This window comes from Bidens hawaiensis, unplaced genomic scaffold, assembly GCF_021521415.1.
Source record: "Bidens hawaiensis isolate Kalapana, Puna unplaced genomic scaffold, B.hawaiensis_p1.1 tig00070879_1, whole genome shotgun sequence".
Classification (NCBI taxonomy): Eukaryota; Viridiplantae; Streptophyta; class Magnoliopsida; order Asterales; family Asteraceae; genus Bidens; species Bidens hawaiensis.
Genome location: NW_027506662.1, coordinates 30,855 through 40,225, shown reverse-complemented (window position 1 = coordinate 40,225; position 9,371 = coordinate 30,855). Strand labels below are relative to the sequence as shown.

The following is a 9,371-nucleotide window of genomic DNA, read 5'->3' as shown; positions in this document are numbered from 1 at the left end:
TCCCACGCTCATCCCTAGCACTCATAGCGTGAACATGACCCGGTTTTAATGTGTTCTATTGAAGTTTTTTAGAAATTTAGATGACAATAACCAATTTTTAATGTGTTTTACTAAAGTAATTTAATTTTTTATTTTCTCTAAAGTCCCTTCGCTTTAGTTAGGTGTTTCAATATTTAAGAATTCCTTTTATAAACATTAAATTAACAGAACTAAAGAATATATGTAAATTTTAAATTGTTTTTAAAAGTCTAATAGAGGAAGAAGAATAATTAAAACACCTTTTTTTATTAGCCTACTTATCTTAATGACCCAATTAATTATTTTGTTCCAGAATTTTGTAATTTGGTCAAAACACACATGTTTTTTTTTCATTTACAAAAGTGATTCCTAAGTAGCTTTTATATACGTGATCAAATATTATACTTCTTTAAAAAGGGAACAAAGAAATTTTTTTCCAAGTTATCCATTATGTTTTAACAAGTCTAGTGATATATAATATATTTATAATAAATGCTAAATGTGAATACCAAAATCTTAATGTAGTAGGAACAAAACATGTTAAAATATGATTTCTTGTCGGCTTTGTTGTTATCTACCAATATCCCATCCCTTTAAATGGCACCCACACTTCTCAAACACTTCACACTTCTAGCCTCATCTCTCTTGTATCCACCTAGTCAAATTTCGACATGAACTTGAATAGCGGATGGCTCGAGCCCATTGTCCGGGTCCAAACATTGTCCGATACCGGAACCCAAACGATCCCTGATCGATATATCAAACCCTCATCCGAACGACCATCGTTCAGCAGACAATCGGATGGCCTAAGCATCCCTATAATCGATCTTTATGAGTTGATTAATGGTGGTGTAACCGAGCAAAAAGCCATCATGGATGAAATCTCAATCGTGTGTCGCGAGTGGGGTTTCTTTCAAGTGGTGAATCATGGTATTGGCCATGAACTAGTTGATGGGGCTAGAGAGGTTTGGAGGGAGTTCTTTCATCAACCGATGGAAGTCAAACAAGATCTTGCAAATGCACCAAAGACTTATGAAGGGTATGGAAGTCGATTAGGAAACCAAAAAGGTGCAATTCTTGATTGGGGTGACTATTTTTTCCTCCACTATCTTCCTTCAACACTAAAGAGTCATAGCAAGTGGCCTTCACAACCAACTTCCCTTAGGTATTCCTTTTTATTTTCTCCACGTGACAAATTAAACATATTATATTAATATATAAGTGGATGCAAATAATCACATTCTTGTGTCGGCTAAAATGACATGTTTATAAAACAGGTTAATATGGACACTATCCTCTTAATTAAATATTTATTTCAGTTTAATAATCTTGGATCGATTAATGTTGTGGAGAATGACCTCTATTTAGCTTTTGAAGATGTTATATAAAAGTGTTAACATTCATAACTTAATAATTTGATTTTTATTCCAGTAAATTTATTTATTACTTCTAACTGCCCATTTACTAATATTTTCTATCCAAATCCTCTGGTTTAGAACACAACAAGTAAACCCAAGCTTATTAAAGGAAAATAGAGATAAATAACAAAAAAAAATTAAAAAAAATAACCCAAAAAAAGGGTTCAATTATGTTAAAAATAATTATTTGTTTAAATTGTTATGTATATACAAAAATCCGTATATTCACTAATTAATAAATATTAAAGTGTTGACCTGAAACACAACATGATATAAAGTGTGTAGATCTGGGTTGATGATTTTGTCGTGTTTGGGTTATCAGCTGCTTTAACCTGACAACCTTAAATTCTTCAACATGTGAAACTGACAAAACCCACGAGTGACAGCTCCTAATCATTATAACATGCTATATAAGATTCTTTCTATATATAGGGGTGTGACTGAAGAATACTCACAGGAGATTGTGAGGCTAGGCAAGGTCTTGTTGAGGGTATTCTCCATAAACCTTGGCCTAGAAGAAGATTATCTTCAAGGTGCATTTGGTGGCGACGACATTGGAGCGTGCTTGAGAGTAAACTTCTACCCGAAGTGCCCGCAACCGGACTTGACGCTTGGACTGTCCGGGTGGCATGACCTTCCTCCTGCCAGATGAGCATGTTAATGGGCTCCAAGTTAGAAAAGATGGTGAATGGATCACAGTAAACCGGCTCCACATGCAATCATTGTCAACATTGGAGATCAAATCCAGGTATGAATGTATGATATCTTTGTATTTATTATCGTTGGAATGTAACTGACAGCCTTTTCTTCTTTTTAACGAAAGAGAATCTTTTAGTATTAATTATTGAATAGCTAAAAAAACATGTTTTTTTGGTGAGTCGGTGTGTGTATATAATATAATATAATATAATTTATATATATTTCACCAGCCACATGAAGGGTCACTTCATGTTCTTTATCACCACATGATAGGCCACGAGGATATTTTGATAATAAAATAATAGTTGGTCGTCACCTGACTCACCACCACAAAAGCAAGTCAACTAAAAATATTAGTTTTTGTGTTTTTTATTTTGTTTTACTTTTTGACCGCCAAAGATCAAACCATCATCAAAATGGGTCGCAAAACAGCCATGTGCAATGGCTTTTGGCAGTTTTGACAATAGCTAATGGATACAATGATGATGCTGCTGAGAGCATCCGTAATTTAGGATGCGTAAAAAGAAACTAAACACGCTACGTCAGCTACCAAATCAAATTTTCACACACACTTTTAAACACAAAAAATCCTCATTTTCTTCTCTAATAATACATCCACTTTTAAACACTCATATATTTCACATAGTCACCTACTTGTTTGTATATTTTCTTTCTATATACTAAAATACTTTTATATGTATCTTATTTTTGAAATGAAAAATGACTAGTATTGTAATTTGATCCTTTTATTTGTAATTGGAATTGGATCATTTTATTTGAAATGAAAAATGACTAGTATTTCATATTGTTAAAAATAAAATAAGTTCTAGTAAATAGATTTAAAATAAAAATAATAAAAGTCATATAAATAAGTGGGTATGAGCCGTTAAACGCCTACAAATTATCTCCAGTTTCGGGAAAAACCCACCTTGCATGCGGTCCATTGGTGGTAAAATCTGGACGCTCTCATGATTGAACTAGAGATCCCAAAGATCAAAGCCTTCCTTCATTTAGCCACCTATGTCTCTCTCAAAGTGTTGTAAGTGGGTATTAAACTTGGGTCTCATTGTGAAACTCAAACTTATTACCACTACGCTACATTAAGAAAGAAAACAAGGCATGAATTATTCCTATCTTTGGAAAGTAACTTTAAAACTAAATAATACCCTTTAATAGTACTAATTACAAAATTTTAATGGATTTTGTTAATAAAAATCACATGGTTTGAATATTAATAATGATGACCGTAACTTATAAAATAAATATACAATAAATAAATATATGATAAAAAAAAGTTGTTCAAATCCTACTTTTGACTAAATATTACCAAAAGAGCTAGTTTTAAAACTATACAATACTTAGTAAGCAAATTTGTATTCGTTTGCCATTTGAGATCAAGCAACTTTCTATAATAAAATGAGTTTGGTTTTTCATTTCTGTATACTTTGTTGTAGGTTTTAACAAATGGCATTTACAAAAGCGTGGAGAATAGAGTGATAGTAAACCCTGATAAAGAAAGAGTGTCGCTAGCCTATTTCTTCAATCCAAAGAGTGATGTGCTTATCAAGCCAGCAACGGAGCTTGTTACGTCTACGAAACCTTCACTTTACCAACCAATGACATTCGACGAATATAGACTGTTCATTCGAACCAAAGGTCCACAAGGAAAATCCCAACTTGAGTCTTTGAAATCTCCAAGATGAAAAGAGTTACTCATGCTGCCATATTATCTTCATGAACGAAGAATTTGGGGTCATAAAACTATGAAAATAAAATGAAATTAATATTATCCTTTCTTTTTAGTTAATATATTTTTGGGATAATTAATGTAATCGTGAAATATGTGGCTTTTATCAGTAAGATGTTGGTAATACCAAGTTTTCTGGTTTATATGAAGTGATGTTTAGATAAAAAGAAAATATGATCACAAAGTTGGATGTTATTTTCTTGATGAAGATTGTATAAAGTTTATTTAGTAACTAAATTAACTAAATGCTTAAATTGATAGGATCAAGCTATTCTAGAAACTGAACACAAATGAGAAGGATGCGAAAGATGTTTGTAGTCACACAAAAAAACCTTTAAAAAATAATAAAAAATTCATAACTCAAAATTTAATAAAAAAAAATAAAAACACAAAAATGTTTCCAACGTCTTTCTCGTTCTAAAAACGACATAATGGCGAGTGAAAATATCATTGTGTATTTTTGTTTATTATTGTGTTTTGTGTTTATTTTCGTCATTAGTTGTGTCTTTTTTCCTTGATAGTGTCTTTTTTTTCTTGATATTATGTTATATTACTCAACATTGTGTTATATTTTGTCCGATATTGTGTTATATTTTGCGATTTATTGTGTCTTTTTTAGTTATAGTTGTGTCTTTCGTTCATTTTCGACATTGTGTCTTTGATCTCGCCATTATATCTTTTCGTCGATTTTTTTAAACGGGAATGACGGAGGAAGCATTTAGTTTTTTCATTTTTTTCGATTTTATTTATATTTTGAGTTATGAATTTTTTTTTATTTTTTTTGAATTTATTTTTAAGGGTTTTTTTATGTGGTCACAAATCCTTCTCATACTTCTCATTTTTGTCTCCCTTTGTATTTTAACTTTACCCTTAATCGATATATGATATACACTAATTAATGCAATATTCAAACTTTTTTAACATCTAATTTCTTTTTATTTTTCAACTTTTTTTCCTATTGTGAGTTTGCTGGGTAACAAAGTAATAAAATGGATTATTACCATTCCAATGAGATGTTTGGTTACCACATACAAATGAAATAAATCATTACTTTGCGTTGTTTGTAAGGCAATAAAAAACAGAAAAAATAAACTTAAAATTGTAGTGAATGGCAGTGGTGGTGGGAGGTAGTGGGCAGTCGTGGCATTAGCGGTGGTGGGCGGTGATGTGTAACATCCCGAAATATCTAAGAATAATATTTAATATATTATTTATGTTGAAAAAATTTACTTGAGTTAGTAGAAGTATAACAATAAAATAATAATAAGATAAAATGATAGTAAGCTTAATAGATGGAATTAATAATGGACTAAAAAGGAAAGATGGACATAAAGTCCATGGGCTTAGGGAGTATGAATACCCCTTAAACCCTAATTCTTTCCATTTCCATCCATTCTACACCTTAGCCTGCACCATCAAAACACACACACTTAAGCCAAACACTCTCTACTCTACTATATTCAACGATCCAAGACCAACCGAGGGTAAGAAATCAATCATCTCAGTTGACCCAACATATTAGAACCCGACACCGCAGCCCCGGGATGTCGAATGATCCGTTTGAATCTAGATCTAACTTTATACAGGTGTTTAATCAACCAAAAATGAGCTTAAGGGCCGCCTTAGCTCAGATCTGGACACCCCGAAGCTAATTGGGTCATAAACAATCAAACCCCAATCAAACATGGTGGTTAACGACGGATGGCAGCTCCATAATCGAAGAAAAACCTTAAAAACACGTAATATGAAAGCTGAACTGAACTAAGGCCGTATAAGTTAATCAGTGCATAATATTACGCCGTATAAGTTCAAGCAGCAGCCAGCGTGTATGTATGAAGCGCATAAGTATAAGCAACGTGTATGTATGTGCGACCCGTATATGTATATAAATGTATATGTATGTATGCCCGTATATGTACACAAACGTATATGTATGTATGTCCGTATATGTACACAAACGTATATGTATGTATGCTCGTATATGTATATAAATGTATATGTATGTATGCCCGTATATGTAAGACTTACATGCTAGAACTACTTATATGTTGGGGACGACTTATACGTTGGAGAGACTTATATGCCAATGAGGACTTATATGTTGAGAACAACTTATACGTTGGACAGAACTTATACGCTAATGTGATTTTCCAAATAAACAAAAGATAAATGACGTATACATATGTAAATGATAGATATGGACTTATATGATGGTTAAGAAAAGAAAAAGTAAATAATAAATAATGAAAGGTAACGTTTAAAATGAAGATTCGATTTGAATAAATAATTGAACTTCAGTTTTTCTGATGAGCCAGGGGCTTTGCCCCTTGGACCCTGCTAGGGTCTGCTGCCCCTAGAACCCTACTTCCAGGGGCATGGCCCCCGGACCCCTGTAGCTAGGGGTTACAATAACCTATACATATGATATTGATAGGGCTATTTAATTGATACGTGTAATTGCTATACAGATAGTCGCGCCCAGTTAAGGAAAGGAGTTACCATTAACACTGAAAGGAATCGGACCCAGGTAAGTTTCTAACCCCATTTCCTTCTTATGTTTTCGGGGTTGTGTGCATACTCGATGTGAATAGTTAATACACTTACCATAATTGGTAGGTGTATGCCATATATGATTTATGTGATAGTTATTGAGGTTATGAATGAATGTTTGCCTATACGTGAACGATCTTCGGATATTTCACGTACCGTCAAGGAAGGTAATCGTTTTATGAAGTATGTATGAATAATACAAAAGGATATGTATGAAACTGTATAAATGATAGTTCGAAGAAATGAAGATATGAGCAGGCAGAAGAAAGGGACCAGACCCTTATAATACCTGAGAGAAAAGGGACCAGACCCTTATAATATATGAGAGGTTAGGGATCAAACCCTTATATTATATGAGAGGATATAGACCAGACCCTTATTATATTTGAGAGGTTATAGGGCGTAATGCTCTTTAAAACGTATATGTATGTAAAGTAAGATTAACTATAAAAGTATGAAAGAAAGAAAGAAATGAAGGAAGGTATATACTTATGTATGTACGAAAGAAAGATAAACAGGTTAAGTAAGTTATATGTATCTTCGGATACGTATATATGTAAGTATGTGACTGTATTGTATGTTTCCTGTTTTAACTTGAACTCACTTAGCGTAGCTGACTTTTAGTATTCATACAGGTAAATAGGTTGAAGCAGCTAACTTGAGGGAGACACATGGCAGGATCTGAAGAAGCTGGCATCTACAGAAAGATTTGTCATGATGTTTAATAAGATGTTTTATGTTATGTTTTTTTTAGTTTGAATTTTTTGTAACAAATTATCGAAGTTTTATTTATTCTTTAAAAGTTTTAATTAACTATGATATTTAGAACTTTGTTTATGAGTAAATCCAACGCCAAAGTATGGCACCGGGAACATGGCCTTACATGATGGTGGTTGGCGGCGGCGATTGGTGGTGGGTGACGAGAGAAAATGGTTGTCAGAGGTGAGTGGTGGCGGTGGGGGTCGCTGGCGGTAACGATGGAGATGTCAGGCAGAGGTGGTAGTGGTGAGTGTAACACCCCGACTTTAAGCGAAATACGCCTTAGTACAACGTACAGATCACCCATAAGCTCATAACACTATTGACAGTGTTACACAAATAGTTTGATAATGAGACAAACAACATTACAACCATACGAAATGAGAACCACCATACGAAACAACCGAAGTCGTAACGTTAAACAACGCATGTACGTCCAGTCGGACCCTCCCACTATGTGTATGTGTTTGCATTTTCATAACTTTCACCATAAAAACAGTAAACATGTTGCACATAATTCATGTATAATCATAAAAAAGATGCGAGAATAATATTGACACGAACGATAAATGTGAATCGGTTTGTAAACAAGCGCATAACTAACGAGATAAAATTTGTCATGTTCTACAACCCAAAATATTAAAAGTGTTAAATAGGGGTTATGAAAAACTCACTTGTTAAAGTAAGTGAGTGAAAGCGAACGAAGCGTTTAAGCGAGCTGAACTGGACAAGTTCGGTTAGATGAACGGTCTTAGAAAATAAATTCTTGATTCAAAATAATGGACATAAAATATCAATGACGGCGATAGGTTTTGTTCAAAGTTTGGATTTTTTAGAGTTTATAACGAAAAATATAGTTTTCCCTCTATATTTGGTTTAGTAATGTTTTTGACATAAAAATACATAAGTTGGTAAAACTTATTAAGAATCCGGGTTGCGATATTTGTAAATCAATTTTTATGAGTTCGGCCGTTCTAGAAAGTTAAACGGCGGAAAAAGTAAGAATACGATTTAAGCAAGTGGTTCGTTTTAGTCTGACCCGAACCCGGTTTATATGTCGGATCCGTTTCTATAAGGCCCCGGTCCCGGTACCCTACTTTGGCATTGGATTTACTCATAAACACAGTTCTAAATATCATAGTTAATTAAAACTTTTCGCGGAATATAATAAGTCAATAATATATTACATAACATTCTAAATCTTGTCTTAACATCATTCATATTTGTCTTTAAAAATAAAACATAATCAAATATAACATCATAACATTCTTCTCAAGATACTAGTATCTTCAATACAATACGATGTTTCTTCATTCAAGTTAGCTACCTTAGCCTATTCATCTACGTGCATACTAAAAGTCTGCTACGCTGAGTGAGTTCTAGTTAATCTAGCAACATACAATACATTCATAACCTGCTTTACTACATACATAACCTGCTTTACTTTCTTCGTAGATACTTAAGTATATACCTTCATTATTACTTTCATATTTTATTTTGCTTTACATACATATATATATGTTTTAAAGAGCCTTTCGCCATATAACCTCAAAGATATTATAAGGGTCTGGTCCATATCCTCTCAGATATTATAAGGGTCTGGAACCTATCCTCTCAGATATTATAAGGGTCATATATTATTAGGGTATGGTCCCTTCTTTCCATACAACCATACATTCATACATACATTTCTACATACCACCATTCATATAATAACATACATATCTTTCTATATCATTCACTTATCATTCATTAAAACAATCACATACCATACACTTACCACTTAAGGTAAGTTTATTAACTAATCACATCAAGTATGCATACAGCCCTAAAAACATAACAAGAAAATGGGTCTAGAAACTCACTTGTGTCTTGTGCTTCTCAGAGTTAACTGTAATAACCATCCTTAGCCGTGCATGGCTAACTGTGTAATAATTATAAGTAAATTAACAATATCTAACTATATCATACTTCTATGCTAGTGTAACCCCTAGATAACTAGGCCCGGGGGCAACGCCCCTTGCAGCGGGGTCTAGGGTCAGCAACCCCTAGAAGGTTCCAAGGGGCAGAGCCATAATTCTAATCGGATGACCATTTCTAATCGAATGACTGATTCTAATTGAATAGAATTACCAATTCGATTCTATTACTTTGTCCATTCTATTTGATTTCTTTATCCA

General features: G+C 33.3%; 1 pseudogene across 1 annotated transcript; it reads left to right on the top strand.

Moving 5' to 3' along the window:
• The first annotated feature begins 501 nt into the window (after window positions 1–501).
• On the top strand, window positions 502–4,023 carry LOC143618369 (jasmonate-induced oxygenase 2-like; annotated as a pseudogene). The gene is made up of 3 exons (XR_013150994.1): window positions 502–1,183; window positions 1,869–2,184; window positions 3,590–4,023. The product of XR_013150994.1 is annotated as a jasmonate-induced oxygenase 2-like (transcript).
• The last annotated feature ends 5,348 nt before the right edge of the window (window positions 4,024–9,371 follow it).